Raw genomic sequence first — 16,487 nt, 5'->3', positions numbered from 1 at the left:
CTGTGTCTCTCAAAAGTAAATAAGTAAGTCTTTAAAAAAATTAAAAAGATTTCCTATGTCAAATGAGAAAGTTTGTAGAATCATTTGACAATACCAAAGGGGTCCAAACAAATCTTAATCTGTTACACTTCTATAAACATAGTATTAAAAATTGCAGTGGGAAACCTCGGATACAAATTGCAATCGATGCACCTGGGTGGCGCCATTGGTTAAGCATGACTTGATTTTGGCTCAGGTCCTGATCTGAGTGCTGAGATCAAGCTCCATGTCTGGCTCAGTGATCACTGTGGAGTCTGTTGAGATTATCTCTCCCTCTCCCACTGCCTCTCCCACTTGTGCTTGCTCTCTCTCTCATTCTCTCCCACCATGGTTTGCTCTGCTCTGTCCTCTCCTTCTGAGAAATGCATCATACCATGAATGATCTTTATGTTCAGATACTCTGACAGGATTTCCCACTGTGCAGTTCTTAGCTCCACACCCACGTTCAAACCCAGTATTTGTGAAGCTGAGGTATTATTTCTTCCCTATTATGCATAATAAGAATTACAATTTGTTTGTCAATGATTAATTACTGCTCTTCCCAAGAGACAAAATGCTGAGTGTCTTCATATGCTAATATATGCCAAGCTGCCAGTACTAACTCAGTTCTCTAATCCTAAAACTCACCTTAAGTGAAAGAATATCACTGTTTATTGCCAAAGTTGTCATTCGCCTGGAAATGAAATAAATATCTAAGAAGCATTTCAATGATAGATCTGCCTTTCAGCTGCCAGATCACTCCTTGTTATCAAAAGGCAAATATATGTCAAAGTGTGCATTGCTTAAGACTCAGAGATAATTGCTACAATTTGCCTGACAATCTGATAATGTCATCTGCACAACTGTGAATGGTGTCAACACTGAATGAATGCTCTTGAATGATATTAAAGGTGTGAAGCACAGTTGGGGGAAAAAAGAAGAAGAAGAAGAGGAAGACTCCTCTTGAAGTGTCCTCTGCCAGATGAAATCCTAGATAGTAAACTTGCCTGCCTTTTCAAAAGTCTGTGTCTTTGACTTAAATTTGACACTGGATTTATCGCCAAATGAGAGAAGAGATCCAAGATGCTAGATCTCAGACAACGTGTAGGATTTCAATCACTGTTTTTAATTCAAAATTATATTAATTCACATTTTCAATAATGTCCATATAGTGAACAGGAATCTACAGATAAGAAGCTATATGATGGTTGTGGAAGAAGCTTATGTTCTAGAATCAGACGCTTCTCATCTTGAACCCCTCTTCTACCATTAAGTTTCATGATGTTGGCTATGTTTTGTTTTGCTTTTTAAAACCTTTCTAATTATAGTTTCCTCATTTGCTTAAATGGGTATAATACTATCTATTACTATGGAATTTTATGGAGATTAAATGTGCTAATAAATGAAAAGCAATTATTACTATGGCTCAGGTTAAACATTTAGAATATTTTAACTGTTATTAACGTTATTCATGTATATTCAATCAAGTTATTAAGTTTTCTAAGCCTCAATTACTTCATCTATCAAATGGCTCCCATAATAAATTAGATGTAATGCTGATTTCCTTGAAGTGTTGTGATAGTCACTATATATAAATATCTTAGCACAAAATGATTGTGGGAAAAATGTTTATTTTCTGCAATCAACAATGAAAATACAAAAAAATTATATATTTCTCATATGAAAGCATTGGCAGGCTTCAAAATTAAATGCAATATATTTCTATTTTATTATTCACCTGAGCTGGCACTAGCAACAGATTCTGCCTGGAGTAATTGTTCAGATCAGTGGTCTATAGCCAAGGACAGAAGAAATGAGACTTTTAATTAATACAGAGTGGAAACCAGAGAGATATAATAGTTGGGGCATCTGCTAAACTATAAATCTCTGAATAGAAATGACCCTTTATTTGAGTGCAATTCAATATTTGAAAATTATGGATGCAACATGAAGTTTATCTCAAATAACACATTCTTATTTAACTTAGAATATAAGCCTACCATGCATTAATGCATGTGCAACTGAATTTTATCATCAGAGAATTTTAAAAAATCAGGCTTAACATATTTTATTCAATTTATGCATCCATCACCAAACCACCAACTAAAACAATAGTAGATAATTCATTTTTTTCTTTTTAATTAAAACACTTGACTACCAAAAGAATGAGAAAGAAGATATTTGCACATGAGAAGAGTCAATACATATTTGGAAGATTTTAAGCAACCATATCAATGTTAATTTTCTAGAGGGAGGGTAGAAGATCAGAAATAAAAAATATACAGTTTTAAGAAAAAAATGTGGATTAACCCAAAATTAGTCCATGGAGTCTCAGGAATTAGAGGCAGGGATATGTGATGGTTGAAGGATAAATGAGCAACAATCAGCTTTCTGACTGCACTATTCTTCCCAACGTTGGTCTTGATGCAGAGACACTAGCCACAGAGACTGGGAGAGGAGAAATCATAAACGGAGGTGCTTAAGTGCATTTCTACTTGCTGAAATGTGAAATTCATCTTACCCAGAATCTCCCTCTGCTATTTAGCTCTCAAGTTTCTGGCAGCCAGATTTAGTGAGCCCAAGCTGGAGATTGGGGGAGTTTTGTTTGTTTGTTTTTGCATAATGGAATACTTCCAAGGAAAAAGATTTTAGTTCTCTCCCTTTATCCTGTAATGAGTTGCACTGGTTGACAAATACCAACCACCACTGAACCATAGCTAACTAGAAAGCACTTACTGATTTCTCAAGATGAAAAACAATCCAAATATGAGCAGATACTTACAGGAGGGAATCTTCTATAAGCTGGAGCTCAAAACAAAGAAGACAAAGGAATGAAGTAAAGGTAAATAAACATAGTTTTGAAAAGAAAATCAAAACCTCACAATACTGGCAACACATGACATTTTTATCAGAAGACAAAATACATATTACAACTAAGAAATATGAAGAAGATGCTATATAAAAGAAATAGAAAATAGGAAAGAGTTCTGGGAAATTAAAAATAAAAATGATACAAGTGTTAGGTGATAATGTCAAGGAAATCACTCAGAAAGTGGCACAAAACAATCAGGGAAGGACATCAATAATAATATACAAAGATGTTCACTGCAGTGCCTTTTCCAATATAAGATATTAGAAATAATACAAATGACTAAATACAGTGCAGAGTCACACACACATGCATGTACACACACACACATGCACACAACATATGGATAACAACTTACTTTCTAATGGCATGTGACAATTCCCACATAGAGGAACTGAAAAACCCATGAAAGTCATATAACTGTTAACAATGGTGTTAACAGTTAGGATATAAGGTAACAAGTGGTTTTATTATTTTTTTTTTTACTTATCTTCATTTTTTAAATTGTAGATAATTAATGTATGTTGTGTTTACCTAAACAATATAACATATAAAATAAAAAGAGAATTTTTTTCGGTAATGACGTTAAGCAGCACAGCTCCAGGGGCTGAGAGGAAACACTGTAAACACAGGACTCTGTTTTCTGTTCCTAATCTAAGCCTATCTTTTCATTACATCATCATCATCATTATTACTATTGACTATAGAAAAGCAATGCTACCTATGCAACAGAATCATTTAAGATGTGTTATAACACAAGTTTGAAGGACCAATTCTCAGACCTACTGATTTGCTAGGGCTAACCTCCTGGTTGCTGGATTCTAACACACTCATGACACATTCTTCCCTAGTGGTTTGCTAAACTGGCAGATAAAGGAACCGTTCTTCCAGGTAACATGGCAGCAAGCTGCCTTGACACAAATCACTCATGTGCCTTCTTTTTTTTTTTTTCCTTAAGCTTCAACAGTTACTACCACCCAATGCTAAATTAAAAGGTAAAACAGAATTAGGTTCTTGAAAGTACTGCCCTTTCCCTATGATTTTGAATTCCATTTTATTCAGAATTAATTTAGATAATGATCTCCAGTATAAAACAGGTAAGAGTTTCCTCATCCAAATGGTAATTCAAACTCTTAAGAACAAATGTAGTTTCTTTTGAAATTTGCCTATCTGATCCTTAAGAAAATTCAGAAACTTACTTCAAGTAAATGTTTTCTTAAAAAGGACACTGTAAAGAGGAACAAATGTAGCACTCTTGATGTCAACATAATCTCGGTCGTGACACCCTAGAAATCAAATTATTTATTTTGTGTTTGATATACTTTGCCTTTTTTCTTTTCCTCTAAGTAGTAAGGATTTGAATAGATATTCAGCTGTTCAAGTAGATAAACCATTACTTTAATGCAGGCATTATAGACTACAAAGAGATTGATAATTCCTGGTCCTAGCCATCAAGGGGAAGACAGAATAATCAAAAGATAGTTCCTACCTTAATATTCTCTGATTCTAAAATTCTACTACTGTTGCCTGTCCTGGGAAAATCACATGCTCTCTTTCAGTCATTTCAACATATAAAATGAAAGTGGAAGAGAACAAATGCATATTTAGTGCATTCTATATACAAACACTGTGCTTGGAGCTTTATGTGTGCTGTATCATTTAACCTCTGCCAAAATGCAATATGGTAGTATTATTCTAACAATCTTTCATGTAAAGAAATTGAGTCTTAGTGTGGTTAAATTATTTGGTCAAGGTCATGCAGAACATACACAAAATCCACTTTGGTCTATTTGCCTGGCTTATGCTTTTCTCGGCTATGTCAAATTATCTTCAAAAATTAGTTCTTTTTAATTTTCTTTCCTGTAGAATAAACTAAAGACCTTCATAATAAATTCTAACGCTCCATAGGGGCACAGAAAGGACAAAGTTTCACGTGTTGTTTATGATTTCTGCTTTAGTGCAGACCTACAATAGAGCTACACATCAGCCAGAGGAAAGATAGTATAACTTCTGTAAGGAAAATCCTAATTCACTTTACATCACAAAGAATCATGAAGTGCTGAAGATTAGGGTTAATCTATTCATGGGATGGTAAATAAGTTTTATCCCTGTGGTAACTCTAACCCATAAATAAAAATTTCCAGGAACAATGTCTAAGAAAGGATCTAAAAATTATAGAAGAGATTTAGCAGAAAACATTACCAGGATCAGTTCGCAAATTCTAACATGGAGGCAGTAGGGAGCAATGATGTTTATTTCGGCAATTTCCAGCTCTTTGTTTTACTGGTGTTAAAAACAAGACAACAGGTTATGGAGCTGCTTATACTAAGCCCCAGGTCACCTAACTGAGACTTAATTACAGTGTCAGCTCTCCCAGAAATGGAATCTTAAGCCAGTCAACCAGCAATCAACTGATCAGCAGTAGTTAGGGTAATGTGCCTAATAGACCTCTGCCATCCCTTAAAGGAAGTTAACATTGCAATAAGTAACTGGCTTTTCTGGCAGCATGACCTCTTTGTTCACACTCCCTTCTGCCTAAAAAAAAAAAAAAAAGTCTTTCATTTTGTACAGCTCCTTGGAGCTCCCTTCTGTCTTAGTTTAGATGATGCTCAAATCATGAATCATTGCATAAAGCCAATGAGAGATTTAAAATTTACTCAACTGAACTTTTTTTTTCCTTTTTTTTTTTTTATATCAAGAATTAACATTTTTTCTTCTTCCAAAAATCCAAATATTTTAAGTCTCACATCCCTGGGCCATTCCATTAAACTCTATCTTGTCTCAGGTTTTGTTTCATGACTCAATCATTTCTCAACGTAATATTACATATATATTTGTTTTCTTATTTACTGTTTAACTCTACTAGAAGGTAAGCTCCTTAACGACAAGGAATCCATCTAGTTTATTCCACCGCTTGAATCTCTGGCAATTACAGTAATACTTAACCCACATATTTAACTTCATAATTTGAAATAATTATAGACTCAAAAGAAGTTGAGAAGAGCACTATAAAGCCATACTGTGTACCTGTAACTCAGTTTTCCCTAATGTTACTATTTTACATAAATTTAGTACATTATCATAACAGAAAATTGACAACAAGGCACTAAACAATTAACTAGACTATTGATTTTACTGAGGTCTCACCAACAAAGGAATCAATTTTTGCATGCCTTTCTGTATTGCTTTATGATATTTAATTACATTTACAGATTTTAACAACCACCACCACAATCAAGATACAGAATTATTCTTCATCTTGAAGTACCCTCCTGCTACTTTATAATCATACCTTCTCTTCCCTGAAAACCTCTGATATGCTGCCATTTGTATTAAGGTTCTCCAAAGAAACAGAACCAATGAAATTTACATATATATGTATATATATGATTATATGTAATAATAGAAGATAAATATATAATGTGGGATATATATATTACAACCAACAACATATATATATATATATGTATACATATATGTATATATATGTATACATATATATATACACACACACACACACACACACACATACTGTAAGGGCCTATTCAGCCAGAGCAGCCCCACCCCAGTTGAACTGCCATTTTGCTGTAAAGCTTAAATTGACCTTGGCCCCCCCCACCAGGGGAACTTACTTAAAAGCAAGTCCAGGAAACCAGTCCCAGGTAACAAAGTCCAAATACAAGGGTGGGTCAAGACAGGTGGAGGTATTCAATCAGTGGGGGTGCATACTGTCTCCTAGCTACCAAGGAGTATGGGCCCCCGCCCTTTGGGAGCCTTTTGGTGCCAATCCTAACCAACGTGTAATAGGCTGGTTCAAATGTCTACTAGGGTAAATTGTAATTCAATTTGTCACCTAGCAACACTGTGGAGTTTCCTGTGTGTGTTACAATCTCATTGGCCACCTGTGTGTGGCCAGGCCCAACCACATGGCCTTTGCTCTATAAAAGTTAGTCTGGAAAGCAGGGAGGGGTTGTCCTCTCTGTAGGGCCTCGCCTGGTCTGTTAGACGATCGGTATGATTCCTGATGCTTGGCGTGAAAGAAAACTTTGCTTGACCTTCGCTTTGTATCAATCTCACACTCCTTTAATCACGGACCCATTTTTGGGGTACCCAATTTTGGGGGGACCCAATACACACACATATAATATATATATGTATATATATTGAGAGTTATTGGCTCACCTGATCATAAAGACTAAGTCCCATGCCATGCCATTTGCAAGCTGGAGACCCAGAAAAGCTGGTGATATAATTCCAAGCTAACAAAAGGGTAGCAGATGGTATAAATCCCAGTTCAAGGCCACAAGATGGATGCCTCAGCTCAAATATGCAAAGAAGAAGCAAAAGGGGCAAATCTCTCCTTACCTTTTTGTTCTTTTCAGGCCCTCCACAGATTGGATGATTCCCACTCACACAGGAAAGGCAATCTACTTTACTGAGTCTACTAATTCAAATGCTAATTTCATCTGGAGACACTGTCACAGACACACCCAGAAGTCCTTTCAATCTCAGTACCCCCTTGTCCTTCGCAAATTAACACACAAAATTAACCATCACACCATCTTTATAATGTTGTCATTTGAGGATGTTATATAAGTTTAATCACATTAATTTAATCACATTTATTAATTTTAAGACTAGCTATTTTTACATAGCATGATACCCTAGAATCCATCCAAGTTATTATGTGTACCAATAGTCTATTTCTATTAATTGCTAAGTATTTTTCATATTTGCATGAATGGTGTCATTAAATAAATCCCACTTTCTATGATCTATGCTGTATTTTCTAAAAACATGTAAAAATTTTTGCAATGTTATCACTTGGTATTAACACAATAACCTGCTGCTACTCTTGAAAAGGACACTGTATATCATTTAGCAAGGGGTGGAAATTCCTAAAAGGAAACTTTGACTTTGATATCTGCTGTCAACCAAAGGAGGTTTCTTCCATCTTAATGCTTCTGATGCTTCAATGTATATGGTTTTTCAGCGTTTCCCAGAGTTGACATACATCAGTGTCAAACACAATGGAACACACTTTCTATTTATATCCTCCTGCTTTCTTTTCCCTTCCTGTTTCCTGATTAGGCTACTTTTAAAGTGGATTCAAGGGGAAAGAAAATCCTCACTAAACTTCTAAGGGCCTATTCAGCCAGAGCGGCCCCACCTCGGTTGAACAGCCATTTTGTTGTTTATGCAGTAAAACTGAAACTGACCCTGCCCCATCCCCCAAGGGCAACTTACTTAAAAGCCAGTCCAGGAAACCAGTCCCTGGTAACAAAGCCCAAATACAAGGGTGGGTCAGGTCAGGTGGAGATAACAGCGCAAATGCAGGGATGAGTCGGGTTAGGTGGAGACATCCAATCAGTAAAGCTCGCATACTATCTCCCATACCAAGGAGTATGGGCCCCGCCTTTTGGGTGCCAATTCTGACCAAGGCGATAGGCTAGTTCAAATAGCTACTATGGGGTGAATTGTAGTTCAACTGGCCACCCGTGTGTGCCTAGCATGACTGTGCAGCTTTCTCTGTGTATTGCAATCTCATTGGCCACTTGTATGTGGCCAGGCTCAACCACATGGCCTTTGCTCTATAAAAGTTAGTCTGTGAGGCAGGGATGGGTCGCGCTCTCTGTAAGAGGCGTGGCCCCAGCCGGTTGGTTTGATTCTTGATGCTTGGCAAGAAATAAAGCTTTGCTTGACCTTCGCTTTGTATCAGTCATGCTCCTTTAATCACGGACCCATTATTGGGGGACCCAACATTGGGGACCCAACAAACTGATAATGCAGTTTTATTTTCTCTCTTTAAAACACATCTCAATTTTTTTTCTTCTTAAAATACATAATAAGAAGGACACTCCCTAGAAGTTAATATTCAGCAGATAGTAAGAGAGACTCTGGGATATAAATTTTAACATGCTCTTCCAGACCCACAGTCTGAGAATTATTGGAATTATTCAAAAAGCAACCAAAAACAATAACAAAACAGAAACAACAATGACAAACACTCAGCACTGGAGGACAAACACAAAACTATACAGGTTAAATCTGTTTAAGCTAATAATTCTCAAACTTCAATTAGTGAATTATTTTGGAGGGATATAAAATAATTTTTCCAAGTTTCCTCCTCCAACCCCACCCCCAGTGTTATGAACATCACTCATGACATGAGCCTGCTGGTACATCAATAAGAAGAAAAATTGCAACTATTTACCAAAAAATGAAAAATAAAAATAGAAGAGATGAAGCCATCCTAAAAAGGAAGAAAGACACCTGAATTGATAGTTACTAAATAACTAGTGTTTCTTTTTTCTTTTTTTTTTTTTAAGATTTTATTTATTTGACACAGAGAGAGATCAGAAGTAGGCAGAGAGGCAGGCAGAGAGAGAGGAGGAAGCAGGCTCCCTGAGGAGCAGAGAGCCTGATGCGGGGCTCGATCCCAGGACCCTGGGATCATGACCTGAGCCGAAGGCAGAGGCTTTAACCCACTGAGCCACCCAGGCGCCCCGATAACTAGTGTTTCTTATCTTACCATACACCTGTCACCATATACTGCTCATAAGAGTTCTTTAGGGTTCACATTATTTCCGTGTGCCAGTAAGCCAGTAAAATAAGGTTTAGAGATATTATATGATTTGCCTAAGAGCCCCAAGCTAGGTGGAGGCAAAGCTAGGACTGCAACATTAACTATCTGGCCACAAGCCTTGTATTGCTTCTTCTTTACCAACTATCACCTATGCATAGGCCTGTTCTCTAGAGAAGACTTAGATTTTCCTGGGTCAAATTCTGTAAAATTTCTGTATAAAATTCCAGAATTTAAAAAAAAAAAAAAAAGGAGAAAAAGAAAACATCTGATCATAAGAAAACAAAAGCCAATAAAATAATATAAAGTTATTGTCAAAAGATAAGAATTTTTTAAAAGGCCTAAAGGACATAAGAGATTTGTCTTCATGCCTTCTACTGAAAAGTTATTCACGACGTTTGTTAAAGATAGTAAGGAAGGCTTTAATGAAGAGGGAAGTAGTGTAATGGGTTTGGGTGTAGGTAGAAGAAAGAGAGATGAGTTCAGTTCTGGATACAATAAGGAAAAAGGGCATTTATAGCCAAGTCGGGGGAGGAGGGCAGGAAGATGGAAACTTACTAAGAGGTAGGGTAATTCCTGGTGAAACTGCTCTAACAGTTTTTGCTGAGAGCAGGTCAAAGGGTGGAGGATTTTTGTGGAACTGGAGTAACTGGGCAAAGGACAGGATCCAAGGCTGGGGTCTAGTAAGAAAGAAGGCTCTGTTTCATCATCTGAATAATAAAGCACTTGGCCTAAAGAAAGCTCTGTTTCATCATCTGAATAATAAAGCACTCGGCCTAGCTAATTGCTAAGCTTTTCTAGATGATGCTCATTTCTTTTGGTATTGGAAATGCACTCAATCAAGATATATTTAATATTAAATTAATCCCCTTACAGAAACAGAATGTTAGAGAATTCAGCATGACATTTATTTTTCAGTGAGAGATATGTAGAAGAGTTTAAGAACTTAGCTAAGATTCAGAATTGGATAAGGATTCAGTATTGTGGGGCCAAATATATATATTTGTGTATGTACATACACACACAAATACATATATGCACACACACACACACACACACACACACAAAACACATGTGTAGCCTCTTATCTCTACCACCCATGTTCCTAGGTTACATGCCTTATTTATCAGTGCAGAGGTCAGAATCAACTACTTCATCTCTGTCCCACTTAGACACATAGTCTGAGTAAACATCTCACAAGATATTGAGAAGAACTGGTGAAGAACTTCTCTTCACAGATTCACTTTTCCTATTTACACAATTATTCACCTATTTTCCAAATATGCTGGAGAAGCAAGAGAAGGTAAAATTCTACAAGAAATGAAAACACAGCCACACAAAGAAGAAAGAATGTATAATGCATAACCACAGAAAGAGAAAGACATTGAAAATATAACAAACTGAAAGTAGTGTATATCAATTATACATCAATAATAAATATAAAAATAAATAAATGAAACAAAAGCAGTTTGGATTTGAAAATATAGCATTATTATGCTTTTTTTTCCATCTAGAAAATAAATATGTTATCTAACAGAAAAAAATATTTCTTGCTTCCCATTAATTTCAGTAGGCAAACTTAATTAATTGTATGACATTCTAGATATTTATGATCAGGTCCTATCTTTCTTTTTTTTTAAAGATTTTATTTATTTATTTGACAGAGTGTCACAAGTAGGCAGAGAGGCAGGCAGAGAGAGAGGAGGAAGCAGGCTCCCTGCTGAGCAGAGAGCCCGATGTGGGGCTCGAACCCAGGACCCTGGGATCACGACCTGAGCCTAAGTCAGAGGCTTTAACCCACCGAGCCACCCAGGCACCCCGAGGTCCTATCTTTTGAGAATAAAGTCTCCAAATAAAATACAACGAAAAAGCAGCAAAATGGCATAGCATAATGTGTATAATCCTGAAATAGGTCAGTCAGTATCCAAATATACCCTCCAAAATTGTGAGACCTTGGGCATGTTATGTAAGTCTCTGTATCTCATCTGTATCAATGTATAGATCCTGCATCTGTAAAATGGGAAAATTAAGAGTATTTTAATTGTGTAAAAGGGCAGCAGAGCATTAGATTGAATGATCTCATTGTGGGTTGTTTATCTTCTTGCGTGTGCATGCTAATCTAAAGACTGCTGGAATTAAAAACACCTTTCTCTTGTTTTTCTGAAGTGCAAGACAAATTTCTTGGGACACAGATTTGCTTGATAAACCCCAAATATCTCTCCAGTGGGCTGTTTCAAAGTAAAAACTTGAGATGGGGGCAAATTTTATATATAGTTAATAAAAACTTCTGCACATTTTGCAATCAACTCATGGTTTGCTAAAGTGGTATTTTTACATCCATCTCCAGTTCTCCTGCGTCTTATTCCAATACTACCTCTAAATATAAGATAGAGGAGAGTTTCTTGCAACCCACAGAAAGCACTACCATCTTCATCTAAATATTACTGTGAAGATTAACTGTATAAGAATATAAAAATGCACTCAGAACAGCACTGGTTCATGCTAGGACTACAAAGATGGATAGAGCTTAATGAACACTTAGCTGTACCGAATTCTGTCCATTTTCCCAAGATATCACACTCTTATGCACCTATGCATATTTATACATATGATTTTTCTCACCATTTTAAAATTCAGTATTCAAATTCTCCTTCATCTCATTACATTTTAGTCAAGTCTATTTATTTGTAAGGAAAAAATACATATGAGTTTGTACAAACAGGAAATGTTTGATTGGAGGGTCAAAAGTACAACATCACATACTGTGGCATCCTTCTCTCCCACTCTGTCTCTTACACACACACATACACACACACACTTGCAGAAAGAATTCTCTTTTTACTGGTTGGGTGTCTGCTCAACTCTCCTCTCTACAGGTGATATTTTTGTTTATTTTAGTTTGTTTATCCCCTATAACTTATCTTGCGTGTGGATTTGGATTACTCTGATGTATACAAGTCCATAATCTACCAGCTGTATCAGCCTAATTTCTCAAAGCTGCCTGTGTCTGTAAGCATGTGTATGTGTATGTGCACTATGTACGTGACAGATTCTTAGGAAAAGAAAATAGATTTTTCAAGTAAAAATACTATATACCAAAACTAAGGACATTATGAGCCATACACATTTTTAAACATTTTAATTATAAATTCCACATGACAAAATTCCCTAATTTTCATGTACAATTTAAATGTACAATTGGATGGATTTTCACAAATGAGTGTAGTCCTGAAATAAACACCGTAATCAAGACTTAGAACATATTCATTATTCCAAAAAGTTCTTTGCTGTTTCTTTGTACCCAAGTCTCACCACTGACTCTTCACTGCAGGCAACTACTGCTCTGTAATAATAATTCCTGTACCTCTGGTCTTCGGGTTTAGCTATAGTAGAAGATACAGAGTGGTAGCTACCTATGGTTTTAATTTGCAATTTCCTAACTAGTATTAATTTTGAGCATCTTTTTATGTTCATATTTACTTTTATCTATTCTTGGGCTATGTATATATCTGAATCTTTACCCATTAGTAATAGATGGCCTTTCTTCCAGGAATAAAAAATTTAAATCACAACGTTTTCACTGTAGTAATGGAATAAAATAGCTTAAGCAAAATCAGAAGGAGATACAGGGCAATACCACCTTCCTTGACTTTCAAACACATGGCTTCAAATATTGAACCTTCTCTTAGAGTTTAAGTTTCACATTTCATGTTTCACTGAACACTGTTCTACATGTTCACAGGTGTGTGTTGGTATGGGGAGTGGAAGTAGCAGGTAATACATTTTTGTTGTTGTAAGCTGACAATGTTACAGTAGTTAGTCATGCCACAATAAAAAACAAATTCAGGCAAGACAGAATTTTTATTTGTTTGGATTTTGCAGGTCATAAAGTCCTGTTGCAACTATTCAACTCTGTCATCGTGGTGCACTATCAGCCATAGACAATATATAAATGAGTATTTATGGTTATATTCCAATAAAATTTTATTTATAAATAATATTGTGAATTTATATGGCTCATACATCATAGTTCTCAGACTTCTAATCTAGAAAAGCTTTGGGTCAACAGATATTGTTTAGGAATTTTTTCATTAACCCATTTGAAAATGGGAAACAACTGGATGATTTTAGCCATTTCACACTTTAAAAATCAACTCTGCCTAATATTTTGATAATGGATAACAGAATGGGGTAAACCAGAGTGAAAACTGTAATTTGTTGATTATTGCAGTTGGTAGCTTCTGCTATGAGGATGATGGTTACAAGGATGATGGAGAAGGGAATAAGTCAATCTGTGTGTGTGTGCGTGTGTGTGTGTGTGTGTGTTTCCATTCACATGCATAAAACCTCCCTTAGAAGTTGTACATTTTTGACATTTTTTGCTTGGTGCAAATAAGCAAATTCTGAAATATCTGTAATATAACTGTAAAGAAAGTGGCTGAGCTTTATCTATGAAGAATGACATCAGCGTGATTAAACGATTATTTCCTGTATGTAGAGGATTTACATGAGTTACAGGGCAGATAATAGTTCTACTGATCGAGTGATTTAATGTTCTCTTCCTAACAACTTACAAAACATTATGAGATAGTAAGAATGATATCACCAGAGGCATTTTGAAACTGTCTGAAATTGATCACCACGAGACAATAGCTTCCTTTTTGCCTTGCTATTCTCAGCCAGTGCTGTTTGAAATACTATTTTTGAAAGCCTTTTTATTGGAATGCTTTCTTAGGAACGGAATGGTCTCTTATATAACAAAGTATCCAACCCCCTGACAGACACACAGTAGGCATTAAAGTAAAAGTTAGTGGACTCAATCTAATTTGGCTGAAATGAAGTCATTTTTATATTAAGTCTAGGTTTAAAATACTAAAGCAAAGTCCAGAATTATGGTAAAGACCATATTATTTAGAGCCCAACATTACTTTTCTTAACAAGAAAATATAAAAGGATATGAGAAAAAAATGTTGGGAGACATTTCTCCACGTGTCTCTAATATTCCTACAAGTGCTTCTGAGTACTACAGCTCAATGCCTTGCCGTTCATTACCCCAGCCATTTCTCAGGGTTGTGCTTATAGCAAGTAATTCAGGGGAACATCTCCCTGATGAATGAAGGTTCACTTATTTGCTGCTTCCTATAAAATGATAAGTTTCTTAAGCTCACTGTTCGTCCTTTAGAATATAACCCTTGTGTATGGGGGCATCTGTCAAGGCTTTCCACATGGGACTTGGGGGACAAGAGGAAATGATACAAACATGATGATAATCGTCTTACTTACTGTGCTGTGAATGACAGAACCCTTTGTCTCTGACCAAGGAGTTTCATGTCTTCTGCCAACATCTATAAAAAAGTATCAGGCTTAAATTATTAGACTGTAAGCAGAGAGTAATCAAATCCCAGTCCTGAGAAAAATGCTTTAAGCTTCATATTTTGCATAAATATTCCAGACTTACTACTTCTAATTATACATTCTCACACATGCACATATGCACACATAAATACATAAGTCAGCTTTATTATTCATTTCTTATTTCATCATGGTGAAATTTTAAAATTTTATGCTAATTACATTTTCCCACATACTTATGAAATAACATCAATGTTAATGATATAAATGATAACAGTTTTGTCATTTGCAAAGTACTTTTTAAAAGTATGTTTTTGATCATCAAACTATAAGGCACATATAGAGTATATTATTACTACAAATATGAATGAGAAGTTATTATTCAGAAGGTTTCTACAATTTTCTCAAAACAGTGTACTGTTTAAAACCTAGGTCTTATACTTGTGATTTGGAATTGTTCATTCTCATGTACAAAATATCATTAAAAATATAGGAAACTTGGGGGACCTGGGTGGCTCAGTGGGTTAAAGCCTCTGCCTTTGGCTCAGGTCATGATCCCAGGGTCCTGGGATCCAGCCCCACATCAGACTCTCTGCTCGGCAGGAAGCCTGCTTCCTCTTCTCTCTCTGCCTGCCTCTCTGCCTATTTGTGATCTCTGCCTGTCAAATAAATAAATAAATAATCTTAAAAAAAAAAAAAAATATATATATATAGGAAACTAAAAACCACATCATTTCAAGATGACTTATTTATTCATTCATTCATCTATAGCATTTCTCTAAACTCACTGTATGATAAGCATATAACTTTATATAGTTTTTATTCTGCATGTGTCAATGTACATTAAGTTTGTGTATGAAAGAGAAAGAAAGAATAAGCAAGTACACACAGTGCATAGTACATATTAGGTACGATGAGGATAAATGGTTAAAATATTTGCATTCATTTTATAGTGTTACCATGTTATTTTTTTGTTGTTAGACTCAAACATGTTTATTGAAATAATTTTGAAAATTTTAATTATGTTGTCAGTGTTTGAGTAGAGGATAGAAAGGAGACCAGGGTAGGGTCAGGAATGAAACTGAGAATCATGAGTTCATATAGATATCTGGGTATCAATTTTAGACTAAACCAAACCTCAAATTCCTTTGTTTTCCTGGGAGGAAAAAAAATCATAAAACTTATTTAAAGTGTCTATGCAGGGTCGCATGGGTGGCTCAGTTGGTTAAGCTGTCTCCTTCTGCTCAGGTTATGATTCCAGGGTTCTGTGACAGAGCCCCACGTTGGGTTCCTTGCTCGGCAGGGAGCCGGCTTCTCTCTCCTCTGGCTGTTCCCCCCGCTTCTGCACTCTCTCTCTCTCTGACAAATAAATAAATAAATAAAATCTTAAAAAATAAAATAAAGTACCTATGCATATGTTCATATATAGCCTGTAAAGCCCTGAATACCTTATTTCAGGTTTATCAATAAACTCTGTATGATCTTATTGTGACAGCCTTGGATTCCTTCTTGACGCAGTGACTGGAATTGTCAATTGTCAAGGCTAAGAGACAACTAAAGGACTAAGTTGGTGAACTACTCTAAGCCAGAGACAAATACTTGCTCATCTTTCAGTTCTTGGTGCCTAGATAGCACTATGCCTTGACAAGAGGAACACACACACAC

At 35.9% G+C, this 16,487-nt stretch overlaps 1 long non-coding RNA gene across 2 annotated transcripts in view; it reads right to left on the bottom strand.

Moving 5' to 3' along the window:
- The window catches only part of LOC125089521 (uncharacterized), a 98,728-nt gene that overhangs the window by 32,831 nt on the left and 49,410 nt on the right, over positions 1–16,487 (bottom strand). For both annotated transcript variants that reach the window (XR_007123965.1, XR_007123966.1), the window contains exon 3: positions 14,754–14,815. This is a non-coding gene — a long non-coding RNA (uncharacterized LOC125089521). The remainder of the gene's footprint in view (positions 1–14,753; positions 14,816–16,487) is intronic.

Source organism: Lutra lutra, chromosome 17, assembly GCF_902655055.1.
Source record: "Lutra lutra chromosome 17, mLutLut1.2, whole genome shotgun sequence".
In the NCBI taxonomy this organism is placed as follows: Eukaryota; Metazoa; Chordata; class Mammalia; order Carnivora; family Mustelidae; genus Lutra; species Lutra lutra.
Note: the sequence above shows the minus strand (reverse complement) of the source record. Positions and strands in the feature narration are given on the sequence as shown.